Here is a 16,850-nt window from a genome sequence, read left to right on the forward strand (position 1 = left end):
AGCGACGTAAAAAGGAAAAAATGAGAGGGAGCCAACAGCACCCGGTGTTCCCAGGCGGTCACCCATCCAAGTACTAACCGGGCCCGATGTTGCTTAACTTCGGTGATCGGACGAGAACCGGTGTATTCAACATGGTATGGCCGTTGGCGTCCTTATACTGTAGCCGCACAGCAGAAGAAGGCTTCGCCTCTCCTCCCAACACACGCAATCGCCGTTTTTCGGTGGCACATTTGACGCAAAGCACGTCCTTCCACCTCGAGAGCGACGCGCAGTGCGGCGCGCCGCCACGTGGGTCGGACGCACAACACAGCTGCTCGTTGCACCGCCTGTCATTCGTTTGGTGCGTGCGGCCTCCGACACTCGCGGCAGACGCACCTTGTTCTTGTTATCCGGCGCAGGGCTTGCGCGCGGCCGGGCGGCGGGAGGACTGCGCGGGGTGTGGCAGTGTCCTGCTGGACCGACGGAAGCTTTCTCACCTGCCCGACACACGCCGCGATTCCAGATATTTGCGTAATTAGCGCGGTGCATTCTCGCCTGTCCCCTCCCCCTTCCGTCCCGACTTGTCCCGACTTTGCTCGACTGCCGCTCGCTGCCGCTCGGGTCGTGGTCCATATGACAGCACAAGCACGAGAAACATCTGCGAGACTGGCGCCGGCGTGTCCGAGGCGCCGTGTGCGGCCGTTCGGTGCTACTAGAGCAGCGGCCGTGCCGTGCCGGGCCGTGGAAAGGTGCGAAAACACGGACACAAGACAGGCGATTCGACAAAGCATCCATCTCTTCCATCGGCGAAAGATAAATTTTTGTTCACAAATTTGCAGTTGAACACTGCTACAAAACTATAAGAACTGGCGTTTTTCAGAACGTTCCTGTCGCTTCATACTCTTGGTATTTCTAGAGACACTTTGGAAGAGAGGGCTGGCAGGGGTAGCGAAAAGAAGCAAAAAATGAAGACAGCCAGAGTTCCCAGGCGGTCATGGACCCGAATACTAACGTTGTTGCTTATCGTCGGTGATCGGGCGAGAACAGTTGATTTTTTAGTTTTTTGTTTGTTTATTTATTTATTTAGTTAGTTTTTGGAATTAAACGCTCCTACAAAACAGTAGGCTCTGACGCACTTGAAGAGCACATCTGTCGATTCGCAGTGTTTCGTTACTTTCAAGGTGTTCTAGCACTCTTCCTTCGCGCATTCTTGCTCAAACTTAATTTATTACTGTAGTTTCATATGTTACGTTTAATACAGTCGTTTAAAATGCTTGAGGAAGCATCTTTGTCACACCTGAGAGTTAGTATGAAAAGAGGGCTGACCGGTGTAGCGACGTAAAAAGGAAAAAATGAGAGGGAGCCAACAGCACCCGGTGTTCCCAGGCGGTCACCCATCCAAGTACTAACCGGGCCCGATGTTGCTTAACTTCGGTGATCGGACGAGAACCGGTGTATTCAACATGGTATGGCCGTTGGCGTCCTTATACTGTAGCCGCACAGCAGAAGAAGGCTTCGCCTCTCCTCCCAACACACGCAATCGCCGTTTTTCGGTGGCACATTTGACGCAAAGCACGTCCTTCCACCTCGAGAGCGACGCGCAGTGCGGCGCGCCGCCACGTGGGTCGGACGCACAACACAGCTGCTCGTTGCACCGCCTGTCATTCGTTTGGTGCGTGCGGCCTCCGACACTCGCGGCAGACGCACCTTGTTCTTGTTATCCGGCGCAGGGCTTGCGCGCGGCCGGGCGGCGGGAGGACTGCGCGGGGTGTGGCAGTGTCCTGCTGGACCGACGGAAGCTTTCTCACCTGCCCGACACACGCCGCGATTCCAGATATTTGCGTAATTAGCGCGGTGCATTCTCGCCTGTCCCCTCCCCCTTCCGTCCCGACTTGTCCCGACTTTGCTCGACTGCCGCTCGCTGCCGCTCGGGTCGTGGTCCATATGACAGCACAAGCACGAGAAACATCTGCGAGACTGGCGCCGGCGTGTCCGAGGCGCCGTGTGCGGCCGTTCGGTGCTACTAGAGCAGCGGCCGTGCCGTGCCGGGCCGTGGAAAGGTGCGAAAACACGGACACAAGACAGGCGATTCGACAAAGCATCCATCTCTTCCATCGGCGAAAGATAAATTTTTGTTCACAAATTTGCAGTTGAACACTGCTACAAAACTATAAGAACTGGCGTTTTTCAGAACGTTCCTGTCGCTTCATACTCTTGGTATTTCTAGAGACACTTTGGAAGAGAGGGCTGGCAGGGGTAGCGAAAAGAAGCAAAAAATGAAGACAGCCAGAGTTCCCAGGCGGTCATGGACCCGAATACTAACGTTGTTGCTTATCGTCGGTGATCGGGCGAGAACAGTTGATTTTTTAGTTTTTTGTTTGTTTATTTATTTATTTAGTTAGTTTTTGGAATTAAACGCTCCTACAAAACAGTAGGCTCTGACGCACTTGAAGAGCACATCTGTCGATTCGCAGTGTTTCGTTACTTTCAAGGTGTTCTAGCACTCTTCCTTCGCGCATTCTTGCTCAAACTTAATTTATTACTGTAGTTTCATATGTTACGTTTAATACAGTCGTTTAAAATGCTTGAGGAAGCATCTTTGTCACACCTGAGAGTTAGTATGAAAAGAGGGCTGACCGGTGTAGCGACGTAAAAAGGAAAAAATGAGAGGGAGCCAACAGCACCCGGTGTTCCCAGGCGGTCACCCATCCAAGTACTAACCGGGCCCGATGTTGCTTAACTTCGGTGATCGGACGAGAACCGGTGTATTCAACATGGTATGGCCGTTGGCGTCCTTATACTGTAGCCGCACAGCAGAAGAAGGCTTCGCCTCTCCTCCCAACACACGCAATCGCCGTTTTTCGGTGGCACATTTGACGCAAAGCACGTCCTTCCACCTCGAGAGCGACGCGCAGTGCGGCGCGCCGCCACGTGGGTCGGACGCACAACACAGCTGCTCGTTGCACCGCCTGTCATTCGTTTGGTGCGTGCGGCCTCCGACACTCGCGGCAGACGCACCTTGTTCTTGTTATCCGGCGCAGGGCTTGCGCGCGGCCGGGCGGCGGGAGGACTGCGCGGGGTGTGGCAGTGTCCTGCTGGACCGACGGAAGCTTTCTCACCTGCCCGACACACGCCGCGATTCCAGATATTTGCGTAATTAGCGCGGTGCATTCTCGCCTGTCCCCTCCCCCTTCCGTCCCGACTTGTCCCGACTTTGCTCGACTGCCGCTCGCTGCCGCTCGGGTCGTGGTCCATATGACAGCACAAGCACGAGAAACATCTGCGAGACTGGCGCCGGCGTGTCCGAGGCGCCGTGTGCGGCCGTTCGGTGCTACTAGAGCAGCGGCCGTGCCGTGCCGGGCCGTGGAAAGGTGCGAAAACACGGACACAAGACAGGCGATTCGACAAAGCATCCATCTCTTCCATCGGCGAAAGATAAATTTTTGTTCACAAATTTGCAGTTGAACACTGCTACAAAACTATAAGAACTGGCGTTTTTCAGAACGTTCCTGTCGCTTCATACTCTTGGTATTTCTAGAGACACTTTGGAAGAGAGGGCTGGCAGGGGTAGCGAAAAGAAGCAAAAAATGAAGACAGCCAGAGTTCCCAGGCGGTCATGGACCCGAATACTAACGTTGTTGCTTATCGTCGGTGATCGGGCGAGAACAGTTGATTTTTTAGTTTTTTGTTTGTTTATTTATTTATTTAGTTAGTTTTTGGAATTAAACGCTCCTACAAAACAGTAGGCTCTGACGCACTTGAAGAGCACATCTGTCGATTCGCAGTGTTTCGTTACTTTCAAGGTGTTCTAGCACTCTTCCTTCGCGCATTCTTGCTCAAACTTAATTTATTACTGTAGTTTCATATGTTACGTTTAATACAGTCGTTTAAAATGCTTGAGGAAGCATCTTTGTCACACCTGAGAGTTAGTATGAAAAGAGGGCTGACCGGTGTAGCGACGTAAAAAGGAAAAAATGAGAGGGAGCCAACAGCACCCGGTGTTCCCAGGCGGTCACCCATCCAAGTACTAACCGGGCCCGATGTTGCTTAACTTCGGTGATCGGACGAGAACCGGTGTATTCAACATGGTATGGCCGTTGGCGTCCTTATACTGTAGCCGCACAGCAGAAGAAGGCTTCGCCTCTCCTCCCAACACACGCAATCGCCGTTTTTCGGTGGCACATTTGACGCAAAGCACGTCCTTCCACCTCGAGAGCGACGCGCAGTGCGGCGCGCCGCCACGTGGGTCGGACGCACAACACAGCTGCTCGTTGCACCGCCTGTCATTCGTTTGGTGCGTGCGGCCTCCGACACTCGCGGCAGACGCACCTTGTTCTTGTTATCCGGCGCAGGGCTTGCGCGCGGCCGGGCGGCGGGAGGACTGCGCGGGGTGTGGCAGTGTCCTGCTGGACCGACGGAAGCTTTCTCACCTGCCCGACACACGCCGCGATTCCAGATATTTGCGTAATTAGCGCGGTGCATTCTCGCCTGTCCCCTCCCCCTTCCGTCCCGACTTGTCCCGACTTTGCTCGACTGCCGCTCGCTGCCGCTCGGGTCGTGGTCCATATGACAGCACAAGCACGAGAAACATCTGCGAGACTGGCGCCGGCGTGTCCGAGGCGCCGTGTGCGGCCGTTCGGTGCTACTAGAGCAGCGGCCGTGCCGTGCCGGGCCGTGGAAAGGTGCGAAAACACGGACACAAGACAGGCGATTCGACAAAGCATCCATCTCTTCCATCGGCGAAAGATAAATTTTTGTTCACAAATTTGCAGTTGAACACTGCTACAAAACTATAAGAACTGGCGTTTTTCAGAACGTTCCTGTCGCTTCATACTCTTGGTATTTCTAGAGACACTTTGGAAGAGAGGGCTGGCAGGGGTAGCGAAAAGAAGCAAAAAATGAAGACAGCCAGAGTTCCCAGGCGGTCATGGACCCGAATACTAACGTTGTTGCTTATCGTCGGTGATCGGGCGAGAACAGTTGATTTTTTAGTTTTTTGTTTGTTTATTTATTTATTTAGTTAGTTTTTGGAATTAAACGCTCCTACAAAACAGTAGGCTCTGACGCACTTGAAGAGCACATCTGTCGATTCGCAGTGTTTCGTTACTTTCAAGGTGTTCTAGCACTCTTCCTTCGCGCATTCTTGCTCAAACTTAATTTATTACTGTAGTTTCATATGTTACGTTTAATACAGTCGTTTAAAATGCTTGAGGAAGCATCTTTGTCACACCTGAGAGTTAGTATGAAAAGAGGGCTGACCGGTGTAGCGACGTAAAAAGGAAAAAATGAGAGGGAGCCAACAGCACCCGGTGTTCCCAGGCGGTCACCCATCCAAGTACTAACCGGGCCCGATGTTGCTTAACTTCGGTGATCGGACGAGAACCGGTGTATTCAACATGGTATGGCCGTTGGCGTCCTTATACTGTAGCCGCACAGCAGAAGAAGGCTTCGCCTCTCCTCCCAACACACGCAATCGCCGTTTTTCGGTGGCACATTTGACGCAAAGCACGTCCTTCCACCTCGAGAGCGACGCGCAGTGCGGCGCGCCGCCACGTGGGTCGGACGCACAACACAGCTGCTCGTTGCACCGCCTGTCATTCGTTTGGTGCGTGCGGCCTCCGACACTCGCGGCAGACGCACCTTGTTCTTGTTATCCGGCGCAGGGCTTGCGCGCGGCCGGGCGGCGGGAGGACTGCGCGGGGTGTGGCAGTGTCCTGCTGGACCGACGGAAGCTTTCTCACCTGCCCGACACACGCCGCGATTCCAGATATTTGCGTAATTAGCGCGGTGCATTCTCGCCTGTCCCCTCCCCCTTCCGTCCCGACTTGTCCCGACTTTGCTCGACTGCCGCTCGCTGCCGCTCGGGTCGTGGTCCATATGACAGCACAAGCACGAGAAACATCTGCGAGACTGGCGCCGGCGTGTCCGAGGCGCCGTGTGCGGCCGTTCGGTGCTACTAGAGCAGCGGCCGTGCCGTGCCGGGCCGTGGAAAGGTGCGAAAACACGGACACAAGACAGGCGATTCGACAAAGCATCCATCTCTTCCATCGGCGAAAGATAAATTTTTGTTCACAAATTTGCAGTTGAACACTGCTACAAAACTATAAGAACTGGCGTTTTTCAGAACGTTCCTGTCGCTTCATACTCTTGGTATTTCTAGAGACACTTTGGAAGAGAGGGCTGGCAGGGGTAGCGAAAAGAAGCAAAAAATGAAGACAGCCAGAGTTCCCAGGCGGTCATGGACCCGAATACTAACGTTGTTGCTTATCGTCGGTGATCGGGCGAGAACAGTTGATTTTTTAGTTTTTTGTTTGTTTATTTATTTATTTAGTTAGTTTTTGGAATTAAACGCTCCTACAAAACAGTAGGCTCTGACGCACTTGAAGAGCACATCTGTCGATTCGCAGTGTTTCGTTACTTTCAAGGTGTTCTAGCACTCTTCCTTCGCGCATTCTTGCTCAAACTTAATTTATTACTGTAGTTTCATATGTTACGTTTAATACAGTCGTTTAAAATGCTTGAGGAAGCATCTTTGTCACACCTGAGAGTTAGTATGAAAAGAGGGCTGACCGGTGTAGCGACGTAAAAAGGAAAAAATGAGAGGGAGCCAACAGCACCCGGTGTTCCCAGGCGGTCACCCATCCAAGTACTAACCGGGCCCGATGTTGCTTAACTACGGTGATCGGACGAGAACCGGTGTATTCAACATGGTATGGCCGTTGGCGTCCTTATACTGTAGCCGCACAGCAGAAGAAGGCTTCGCCTCTCCTCCCAACACACGCAATCGCCGTTTTTCGGTGGCACATTTGACGCAAAGCACGTCCTTCCACCTCGAGAGCGACGCGCAGTGCGGCGCGCCGCCACGTGGGTCGGACGCACAACACAGCTGCTCGTTGCACCGCCTGTCATTCGTTTGGTGCGTGCGGCCTCCGACACTCGCGGCAGACGCACCTTGTTCTTGTTATCCGGCGCAGGGCTTGCGCGCGGCCGGGCGGCGGGAGGACTGCGCGGGGTGTGGCAGTGTCCTGCTGGACCGACGGAAGCTTTCTCACCTGCCCGACACACGCCGCGATTCCAGATATTTGCGTAATTAGCGCGGTGCATTCTCGCCTGTCCCCTCCCCCTTCCGTCCCGACTTGTCCCGACTTTGCTCGACTGCCGCTCGCTGCCGCTCGGGTCGTGGTCCATATGACAGCACAAGCACGAGAAACATCTGCGAGACTGGCGCCGGCGTGTCCGAGGCGCCGTGTGCGGCCGTTCGGTGCTACTAGAGCAGCGGCCGTGCCGTGCCGGGCCGTGGAAAGGTGCGAAAACACGGACACAAGACAGGCGATTCGACAAAGCATCCATCTCTTCCATCGGCGAAAGATAAATTTTTGTTCACAAATTTGCAGTTGAACACTGCTACAAAACTATAAGAACTGGCGTTTTTCAGAACGTTCCTGTCGCTTCATACTCTTGGTATTTCTAGAGACACTTTGGAAGAGAGGGCTGGCAGGGGTAGCGAAAAGAAGCAAAAAATGAAGACAGCCAGAGTTCCCAGGCGGTCATGGACCCGAATACTAACGTTGTTGCTTATCGTCGGTGATCGGGCGAGAACAGTTGATTTTTTAGTTTTTTGTTTGTTTATTTATTTATTTAGTTAGTTTTTGGAATTAAACGCTCCTACAAAACAGTAGGCTCTGACGCACTTGAAGAGCACATCTGTCGATTCGCAGTGTTTCGTTACTTTCAAGGTGTTCTAGCACTCTTCCTTCGCGCATTCTTGCTCAAACTTAATTTATTACTGTAGTTTCATATGTTACGTTTAATACAGTCGTTTAAAATGCTTGAGGAAGCATCTTTGTCACACCTGAGAGTTAGTATGAAAAGAGGGCTGACCGGTGTAGCGACGTAAAAAGGAAAAAATGAGAGGGAGCCAACAGCACCCGGTGTTCCCAGGCGGTCACCCATCCAAGTACTAACCGGGCCCGATGTTGCTTAACTTCGGTGATCGGACGAGAACCGGTGTATTCAACATGGTATGGCCGTTGGCGTCCTTATACTGTAGCCGCACAGCAGAAGAAGGCTTCGCCTCTCCTCCCAACACACGCAATCGCCGTTTTTCGGTGGCACATTTGACGCAAAGCACGTCCTTCCACCTCGAGAGCGACGCGCAGTGCGGCGCGCCGCCACGTGGGTCGGACGCACAACACAGCTGCTCGTTGCACCGCCTGTCATTCGTTTGGTGCGTGCGGCCTCCGACACTCGCGGCAGACGCACCTTGTTCTTGTTATCCGGCGCAGGGCTTGCGCGCGGCCGGGCGGCGGGAGGACTGCGCGGGGTGTGGCAGTGTCCTGCTGGACCGACGGAAGCTTTCTCACCTGCCCGACACACGCCGCGATTCCAGATATTTGCGTAATTAGCGCGGTGCATTCTCGCCTGTCCCCTCCCCCTTCCGTCCCGACTTGTCCCGACTTTGCTCGACTGCCGCTCGCTGCCGCTCGGGTCGTGGTCCATATGACAGCACAAGCACGAGAAACATCTGCGAGACTGGCGCCGGCGTGTCCGAGGCGCCGTGTGCGGCCGTTCGGTGCTACTAGAGCAGCGGCCGTGCCGTGCCGGGCCGTGGAAAGGTGCGAAAACACGGACACAAGACAGGCGATTCGACAAAGCATCCATCTCTTCCATCGGCGAAAGATAAATTTTTGTTCACAAATTTGCAGTTGAACACTGCTACAAAACTATAAGAACTGGCGTTTTTCAGAACGTTCCTGTCGCTTCATACTCTTGGTATTTCTAGAGACACTTTGGAAGAGAGGGCTGGCAGGGGTAGCGAAAAGAAGCAAAAAATGAAGACAGCCAGAGTTCCCAGGCGGTCATGGACCCGAATACTAACGTTGTTGCTTATCGTCGGTGATCGGGCGAGAACAGTTGATTTTTTAGTTTTTTGTTTGTTTATTTATTTATTTAGTTAGTTTTTGGAATTAAACGCTCCTACAAAACAGTAGGCTCTGACGCACTTGAAGAGCACATCTGTCGATTCGCAGTGTTTCGTTACTTTCAAGGTGTTCTAGCACTCTTCCTTCGCGCATTCTTGCTCAAACTTAATTTATTACTGTAGTTTCATATGTTACGTTTAATACAGTCGTTTAAAATGCTTGAGGAAGCATCTTTGTCACACCTGAGAGTTAGTATGAAAAGAGGGCTGACCGGTGTAGCGACGTAAAAAGGAAAAAATGAGAGGGAGCCAACAGCACCCGGTGTTCCCAGGCGGTCACCCATCCAAGTACTAACCGGGCCCGATGTTGCTTAACTTCGGTGATCGGACGAGAACCGGTGTATTCAACATGGTATGGCCGTTGGCGTCCTTATACTGTAGCCGCACAGCAGAAGAAGGCTTCGCCTCTCCTCCCAACACACGCAATCGCCGTTTTTCGGTGGCACATTTGACGCAAAGCACGTCCTTCCACCTCGAGAGCGACGCGCAGTGCGGCGCGCCGCCACGTGGGTCGGACGCACAACACAGCTGCTCGTTGCACCGCCTGTCATTCGTTTGGTGCGTGCGGCCTCCGACACTCGCGGCAGACGCACCTTGTTCTTGTTATCCGGCGCAGGGCTTGCGCGCGGCCGGGCGGCGGGAGGACTGCGCGGGGTGTGGCAGTGTCCTGCTGGACCGACGGAAGCTTTCTCACCTGCCCGACACACGCCGCGATTCCAGATATTTGCGTAATTAGCGCGGTGCATTCTCGCCTGTCCCCTCCCCCTTCCGTCCCGACTTGTCCCGACTTTGCTCGACTGCCGCTCGCTGCCGCTCGGGTCGTGGTCCATATGACAGCACAAGCACGAGAAACATCTGCGAGACTGGCGCCGGCGTGTCCGAGGCGCCGTGTGCGGCCGTTCGGTGCTACTAGAGCAGCGGCCGTGCCGTGCCGGGCCGTGGAAAGGTGCGAAAACACGGACACAAGACAGGCGATTCGACAAAGCATCCATCTCTTCCATCGGCGAAAGATAAATTTTTGTTCACAAATTTGCAGTTGAACACTGCTACAAAACTATAAGAACTGGCGTTTTTCAGAACGTTCCTGTCGCTTCATACTCTTGGTATTTCTAGAGACACTTTGGAAGAGAGGGCTGGCAGGGGTAGCGAAAAGAAGCAAAAAATGAAGACAGCCAGAGTTCCCAGGCGGTCATGGACCCGAATACTAACGTTGTTGCTTATCGTCGGTGATCGGGCGAGAACAGTTGATTTTTTAGTTTTTTGTTTGTTTATTTATTTATTTAGTTAGTTTTTGGAATTAAACGCTCCTACAAAACAGTAGGCTCTGACGCACTTGAAGAGCACATCTGTCGATTCGCAGTGTTTCGTTACTTTCAAGGTGTTCTAGCACTCTTCCTTCGCGCATTCTTGCTCAAACTTAATTTATTACTGTAGTTTCATATGTTACGTTTAATACAGTCGTTTAAAATGCTTGAGGAAGCATCTTTGTCACACCTGAGAGTTAGTATGAAAAGAGGGCTGACCGGTGTAGCGACGTAAAAAGGAAAAAATGAGAGGGAGCCAACAGCACCCGGTGTTCCCAGGCGGTCACCCATCCAAGTACTAACCGGGCCCGATGTTGCTTAACTACGGTGATCGGACGAGAACCGGTGTATTCAACATGGTATGGCCGTTGGCGTCCTTATACTGTAGCCGCACAGCAGAAGAAGGCTTCGCCTCTCCTCCCAACACACGCAATCGCCGTTTTTCGGTGGCACATTTGACGCAAAGCACGTCCTTCCACCTCGAGAGCGACGCGCAGTGCGGCGCGCCGCCACGTGGGTCGGACGCACAACACAGCTGCTCGTTGCACCGCCTGTCATTCGTTTGGTGCGTGCGGCCTCCGACACTCGCGGCAGACGCACCTTGTTCTTGTTATCCGGCGCAGGGCTTGCGCGCGGCCGGGCGGCGGGAGGACTGCGCGGGGTGTGGCAGTGTCCTGCTGGACCGACGGAAGCTTTCTCACCTGCCCGACACACGCCGCGATTCCAGATATTTGCGTAATTAGCGCGGTGCATTCTCGCCTGTCCCCTCCCCCTTCCGTCCCGACTTGTCCCGACTTTGCTCGACTGCCGCTCGCTGCCGCTCGGGTCGTGGTCCATATGACAGCACAAGCACGAGAAACATCTGCGAGACTGGCGCCGGCGTGTCCGAGGCGCCGTGTGCGGCCGTTCGGTGCTACTAGAGCAGCGGCCGTGCCGTGCCGGGCCGTGGAAAGGTGCGAAAACACGGACACAAGACAGGCGATTCGACAAAGCATCCATCTCTTCCATCGGCGAAAGATAAATTTTTGTTCACAAATTTGCAGTTGAACACTGCTACAAAACTATAAGAACTGGCGTTTTTCAGAACGTTCCTGTCGCTTCATACTCTTGGTATTTCTAGAGACACTTTGGAAGAGAGGGCTGGCAGGGGTAGCGAAAAGAAGCAAAAAATGAAGACAGCCAGAGTTCCCAGGCGGTCATGGACCCGAATACTAACGTTGTTGCTTATCGTCGGTGATCGGGCGAGAACAGTTGATTTTTTAGTTTTTTGTTTGTTTATTTATTTATTTAGTTAGTTTTTGGAATTAAACGCTCCTACAAAACAGTAGGCTCTGACGCACTTGAAGAGCACATCTGTCGATTCGCAGTGTTTCGTTACTTTCAAGGTGTTCTAGCACTCTTCCTTCGCGCATTCTTGCTCAAACTTAATTTATTACTGTAGTTTCATATGTTACGTTTAATACAGTCGTTTAAAATGCTTGAGGAAGCATCTTTGTCACACCTGAGAGTTAGTATGAAAAGAGGGCTGACCGGTGTAGCGACGTAAAAAGGAAAAAATGAGAGGGAGCCAACAGCACCCGGTGTTCCCAGGCGGTCACCCATCCAAGTACTAACCGGGCCCGATGTTGCTTAACTTCGGTGATCGGACGAGAACCGGTGTATTCAACATGGTATGGCCGTTGGCGTCCTTATACTGTAGCCGCACAGCAGAAGAAGGCTTCGCCTCTCCTCCCAACACACGCAATCGCCGTTTTTCGGTGGCACATTTGACGCAAAGCACGTCCTTCCACCTCGAGAGCGACGCGCAGTGCGGCGCGCCGCCACGTGGGTCGGACGCACAACACAGCTGCTCGTTGCACCGCCTGTCATTCGTTTGGTGCGTGCGGCCTCCGACACTCGCGGCAGACGCACCTTGTTCTTGTTATCCGGCGCAGGGCTTGCGCGCGGCCGGGCGGCGGGAGGACTGCGCGGGGTGTGGCAGTGTCCTGCTGGACCGACGGAAGCTTTCTCACCTGCCCGACACACGCCGCGATTCCAGATATTTGCGTAATTAGCGCGGTGCATTCTCGCCTGTCCCCTCCCCCTTCCGTCCCGACTTGTCCCGACTTTGCTCGACTGCCGCTCGCTGCCGCTCGGGTCGTGGTCCATATGACAGCACAAGCACGAGAAACATCTGCGAGACTGGCGCCGGCGTGTCCGAGGCGCCGTGTGCGGCCGTTCGGTGCTACTAGAGCAGCGGCCGTGCCGTGCCGGGCCGTGGAAAGGTGCGAAAACACGGACACAAGACAGGCGATTCGACAAAGCATCCATCTCTTCCATCGGCGAAAGATAAATTTTTGTTCACAAATTTGCAGTTGAACACTGCTACAAAACTATAAGAACTGGCGTTTTTCAGAACGTTCCTGTCGCTTCATACTCTTGGTATTTCTAGAGACACTTTGGAAGAGAGGGCTGGCAGGGGTAGCGAAAAGAAGCAAAAAATGAAGACAGCCAGAGTTCCCAGGCGGTCATGGACCCGAATACTAACGTTGTTGCTTATCGTCGGTGATCGGGCGAGAACAGTTGATTTTTTAGTTTTTTGTTTGTTTATTTATTTATTTAGTTAGTTTTTGGAATTAAACGCTCCTACAAAACAGTAGGCTCTGACGCACTTGAAGAGCACATCTGTCGATTCGCAGTGTTTCGTTACTTTCAAGGTGTTCTAGCACTCTTCCTTCGCGCATTCTTGCTCAAACTTAATTTATTACTGTAGTTTCATATGTTACGTTTAATACAGTCGTTTAAAATGCTTGAGGAAGCATCTTTGTCACACCTGAGAGTTAGTATGAAAAGAGGGCTGACCGGTGTAGCGACGTAAAAAGGAAAAAATGAGAGGGAGCCAACAGCACCCGGTGTTCCCAGGCGGTCACCCATCCAAGTACTAACCGGGCCCGATGTTGCTTAACTACGGTGATCGGACGAGAACCGGTGTATTCAACATGGTATGGCCGTTGGCGTCCTTATACTGTAGCCGCACAGCAGAAGAAGGCTTCGCCTCTCCTCCCAACACACGCAATCGCCGTTTTTCGGTGGCACATTTGACGCAAAGCACGTCCTTCCACCTCGAGAGCGACGCGCAGTGCGGCGCGCCGCCACGTGGGTCGGACGCACAACACAGCTGCTCGTTGCACCGCCTGTCATTCGTTTGGTGCGTGCGGCCTCCGACACTCGCGGCAGACGCACCTTGTTCTTGTTATCCGGCGCAGGGCTTGCGCGCGGCCGGGCGGCGGGAGGACTGCGCGGGGTGTGGCAGTGTCCTGCTGGACCGACGGAAGCTTTCTCACCTGCCCGACACACGCCGCGATTCCAGATATTTGCGTAATTAGCGCGGTGCATTCTCGCCTGTCCCCTCCCCCTTCCGTCCCGACTTGTCCCGACTTTGCTCGACTGCCGCTCGCTGCCGCTCGGGTCGTGGTCCATATGACAGCACAAGCACGAGAAACATCTGCGAGACTGGCGCCGGCGTGTCCGAGGCGCCGTGTGCGGCCGTTCGGTGCTACTAGAGCAGCGGCCGTGCCGTGCCGGGCCGTGGAAAGGTGCGAAAACACGGACACAAGACAGGCGATTCGACAAAGCATCCATCTCTTCCATCGGCGAAAGATAAATTTTTGTTCACAAATTTGCAGTTGAACACTGCTACAAAACTATAAGAACTGGCGTTTTTCAGAACGTTCCTGTCGCTTCATACTCTTGGTATTTCTAGAGACACTTTGGAAGAGAGGGCTGGCAGGGGTAGCGAAAAGAAGCAAAAAATGAAGACAGCCAGAGTTCCCAGGCGGTCATGGACCCGAATACTAACGTTGTTGCTTATCGTCGGTGATCGGGCGAGAACAGTTGATTTTTTAGTTTTTTGTTTGTTTATTTATTTATTTAGTTAGTTTTTGGAATTAAACGCTCCTACAAAACAGTAGGCTCTGACGCACTTGAAGAGCACATCTGTCGATTCGCAGTGTTTCGTTACTTTCAAGGTGTTCTAGCACTCTTCCTTCGCGCATTCTTGCTCAAACTTAATTTATTACTGTAGTTTCATATGTTACGTTTAATACAGTCGTTTAAAATGCTTGAGGAAGCATCTTTGTCACACCTGAGAGTTAGTATGAAAAGAGGGCTGACCGGTGTAGCGACGTAAAAAGGAAAAAATGAGAGGGAGCCAACAGCACCCGGTGTTCCCAGGCGGTCACCCATCCAAGTACTAACCGGGCCCGATGTTGCTTAACTTCGGTGATCGGACGAGAACCGGTGTATTCAACATGGTATGGCCGTTGGCGTCCTTATACTGTAGCCGCACAGCAGAAGAAGGCTTCGCCTCTCCTCCCAACACACGCAATCGCCGTTTTTCGGTGGCACATTTGACGCAAAGCACGTCCTTCCACCTCGAGAGCGACGCGCAGTGCGGCGCGCCGCCACGTGGGTCGGACGCACAACACAGCTGCTCGTTGCACCGCCTGTCATTCGTTTGGTGCGTGCGGCCTCCGACACTCGCGGCAGACGCACCTTGTTCTTGTTATCCGGCGCAGGGCTTGCGCGCGGCCGGGCGGCGGGAGGACTGCGCGGGGTGTGGCAGTGTCCTGCTGGACCGACGGAAGCTTTCTCACCTGCCCGACACACGCCGCGATTCCAGATATTTGCGTAATTAGCGCGGTGCATTCTCGCCTGTCCCCTCCCCCTTCCGTCCCGACTTGTCCCGACTTTGCTCGACTGCCGCTCGCTGCCGCTCGGGTCGTGGTCCATATGACAGCACAAGCACGAGAAACATCTGCGAGACTGGCGCCGGCGTGTCCGAGGCGCCGTGTGCGGCCGTTCGGTGCTACTAGAGCAGCGGCCGTGCCGTGCCGGGCCGTGGAAAGGTGCGAAAACACGGACACAAGACAGGCGATTCGACAAAGCATCCATCTCTTCCATCGGCGAAAGATAAATTTTTGTTCACAAATTTGCAGTTGAACACTGCTACAAAACTATAAGAACTGGCGTTTTTCAGAACGTTCCTGTCGCTTCATACTCTTGGTATTTCTAGAGACACTTTGGAAGAGAGGGCTGGCAGGGGTAGCGAAAAGAAGCAAAAAATGAAGACAGCCAGAGTTCCCAGGCGGTCATGGACCCGAATACTAACGTTGTTGCTTATCGTCGGTGATCGGGCGAGAACAGTTGATTTTTTAGTTTTTTGTTTGTTTATTTATTTATTTAGTTAGTTTTTGGAATTAAACGCTCCTACAAAACAGTAGGCTCTGACGCACTTGAAGAGCACATCTGTCGATTCGCAGTGTTTCGTTACTTTCAAGGTGTTCTAGCACTCTTCCTTCGCGCATTCTTGCTCAAACTTAATTTATTACTGTAGTTTCATATGTTACGTTTAATACAGTCGTTTAAAATGCTTGAGGAAGCATCTTTGTCACACCTGAGAGTTAGTATGAAAAGAGGGCTGACCGGTGTAGCGACGTAAAAAGGAAAAAATGAGAGGGAGCCAACAGCACCCGGTGTTCCCAGGCGGTCACCCATCCAAGTACTAACCGGGCCCGATGTTGCTTAACTTCGGTGATCGGACGAGAACCGGTGTATTCAACATGGTATGGCCGTTGGCGTCCTTATACTGTAGCCGCACAGCAGAAGAAGGCTTCGCCTCTCCTCCCAACACACGCAATCGCCGTTTTTCGGTGGCACATTTGACGCAAAGCACGTCCTTCCACCTCGAGAGCGACGCGCAGTGCGGCGCGCCGCCACGTGGGTCGGACGCACAACACAGCTGCTCGTTGCACCGCCTGTCATTCGTTTGGTGCGTGCGGCCTCCGACACTCGCGGCAGACGCACCTTGTTCTTGTTATCCGGCGCAGGGCTTGCGCGCGGCCGGGCGGCGGGAGGACTGCGCGGGGTGTGGCAGTGTCCTGCTGGACCGACGGAAGCTTTCTCACCTGCCCGACACACGCCGCGATTCCAGATATTTGCGTAATTAGCGCGGTGCATTCTCGCCTGTCCCCTCCCCCTTCCGTCCCGACTTGTCCCGACTTTGCTCGACTGCCGCTCGCTGCCGCTCGGGTCGTGGTCCATATGACAGCACAAGCACGAGAAACATCTGCGAGACTGGCGCCGGCGTGTCCGAGGCGCCGTGTGCGGCCGTTCGGTGCTACTAGAGCAGCGGCCGTGCCGTGCCGGGCCGTGGAAAGGTGCGAAAACACGGACACAAGACAGGCGATTCGACAAAGCATCCATCTCTTCCATCGGCGAAAGATAAATTTTTGTTCACAAATTTGCAGTTGAACACTGCTACAAAACTATAAGAACTGGCGTTTTTCAGAACGTTCCTGTCGCTTCATACTCTTGGTATTTCTAGAGACACTTTGGAAGAGAGGGCTGGCAGGGGTAGCGAAAAGAAGCAAAAAATGAAGACAGCCAGAGTTCCCAGGCGGTCATGGACCCGAATACTAACGTTGTTGCTTATCGTCGGTGATCGGGCGAGAACAGTTGATTTTTTAGTTTTTTGTTTGTTTATTTATTTATTTAGTTAGTTTTTGGAATTAAACGCTCCTACAAAACAGTAGGCTCTGACGCACTTG

At 53.2% G+C, this 16,850-nt stretch overlaps 13 non-coding genes across 13 annotated transcripts; all 13 read right to left on the minus strand.

Moving 5' to 3' along the window:
- Positions 1-29: 29 nt before the first annotated feature.
- On the minus strand, positions 30-148 carry LOC126327343 (5S ribosomal RNA). The gene has a single exon (XR_007561168.1). It is a non-coding gene; the product is annotated as a 5S ribosomal RNA (ribosomal RNA).
- A 1,192-nt stretch (positions 149-1,340) lies between these two features.
- Positions 1,341-1,459, minus strand: LOC126327344 (5S ribosomal RNA). Its single transcript, XR_007561169.1, has one exon. It is a non-coding gene; the product is annotated as a 5S ribosomal RNA (ribosomal RNA).
- A 1,192-nt stretch (positions 1,460-2,651) lies between these two features.
- LOC126327345 (5S ribosomal RNA) lies at positions 2,652-2,770 on the minus strand. The gene has a single exon (XR_007561170.1). It is a non-coding gene; the product is annotated as a 5S ribosomal RNA (ribosomal RNA).
- Positions 2,771-3,962: 1,192 nt separating this feature from the next.
- Positions 3,963-4,081, minus strand: LOC126327347 (5S ribosomal RNA). The gene has a single exon (XR_007561172.1). It is a non-coding gene; the product is annotated as a 5S ribosomal RNA (ribosomal RNA).
- Positions 4,082-5,273: 1,192 nt separating this feature from the next.
- LOC126327348 (5S ribosomal RNA) lies at positions 5,274-5,392 on the minus strand. Its single transcript, XR_007561173.1, has one exon. It is a non-coding gene; the product is annotated as a 5S ribosomal RNA (ribosomal RNA).
- Positions 5,393-6,584: 1,192 nt separating this feature from the next.
- LOC126327355 (5S ribosomal RNA) lies at positions 6,585-6,703 on the minus strand. Its single transcript, XR_007561179.1, has one exon. It is a non-coding gene; the product is annotated as a 5S ribosomal RNA (ribosomal RNA).
- A 1,192-nt stretch (positions 6,704-7,895) lies between these two features.
- Positions 7,896-8,014, minus strand: LOC126327350 (5S ribosomal RNA). Its single transcript, XR_007561174.1, has one exon. It is a non-coding gene; the product is annotated as a 5S ribosomal RNA (ribosomal RNA).
- A 1,192-nt stretch (positions 8,015-9,206) lies between these two features.
- Positions 9,207-9,325, minus strand: LOC126327351 (5S ribosomal RNA). Its single transcript, XR_007561175.1, has one exon. It is a non-coding gene; the product is annotated as a 5S ribosomal RNA (ribosomal RNA).
- A 1,192-nt stretch (positions 9,326-10,517) lies between these two features.
- On the minus strand, positions 10,518-10,636 carry LOC126327356 (5S ribosomal RNA). The gene has a single exon (XR_007561180.1). It is a non-coding gene; the product is annotated as a 5S ribosomal RNA (ribosomal RNA).
- Positions 10,637-11,828: 1,192 nt separating this feature from the next.
- LOC126327352 (5S ribosomal RNA) lies at positions 11,829-11,947 on the minus strand. Its single transcript, XR_007561176.1, has one exon. It is a non-coding gene; the product is annotated as a 5S ribosomal RNA (ribosomal RNA).
- A 1,192-nt stretch (positions 11,948-13,139) lies between these two features.
- On the minus strand, positions 13,140-13,258 carry LOC126327357 (5S ribosomal RNA). The gene has a single exon (XR_007561181.1). It is a non-coding gene; the product is annotated as a 5S ribosomal RNA (ribosomal RNA).
- A 1,192-nt stretch (positions 13,259-14,450) lies between these two features.
- LOC126327353 (5S ribosomal RNA) lies at positions 14,451-14,569 on the minus strand. Its single transcript, XR_007561177.1, has one exon. It is a non-coding gene; the product is annotated as a 5S ribosomal RNA (ribosomal RNA).
- A 1,192-nt stretch (positions 14,570-15,761) lies between these two features.
- LOC126327354 (5S ribosomal RNA) lies at positions 15,762-15,880 on the minus strand. Its single transcript, XR_007561178.1, has one exon. It is a non-coding gene; the product is annotated as a 5S ribosomal RNA (ribosomal RNA).
- Positions 15,881-16,850: the final 970 nt, after the last annotated feature.

The sequence above is a fragment of the Schistocerca gregaria genome, unplaced genomic scaffold (genome assembly GCF_023897955.1).
Source record: "Schistocerca gregaria isolate iqSchGreg1 unplaced genomic scaffold, iqSchGreg1.2 ptg001041l, whole genome shotgun sequence".
In the NCBI taxonomy this organism is placed as follows: Eukaryota; Metazoa; Arthropoda; class Insecta; order Orthoptera; family Acrididae; genus Schistocerca; species Schistocerca gregaria.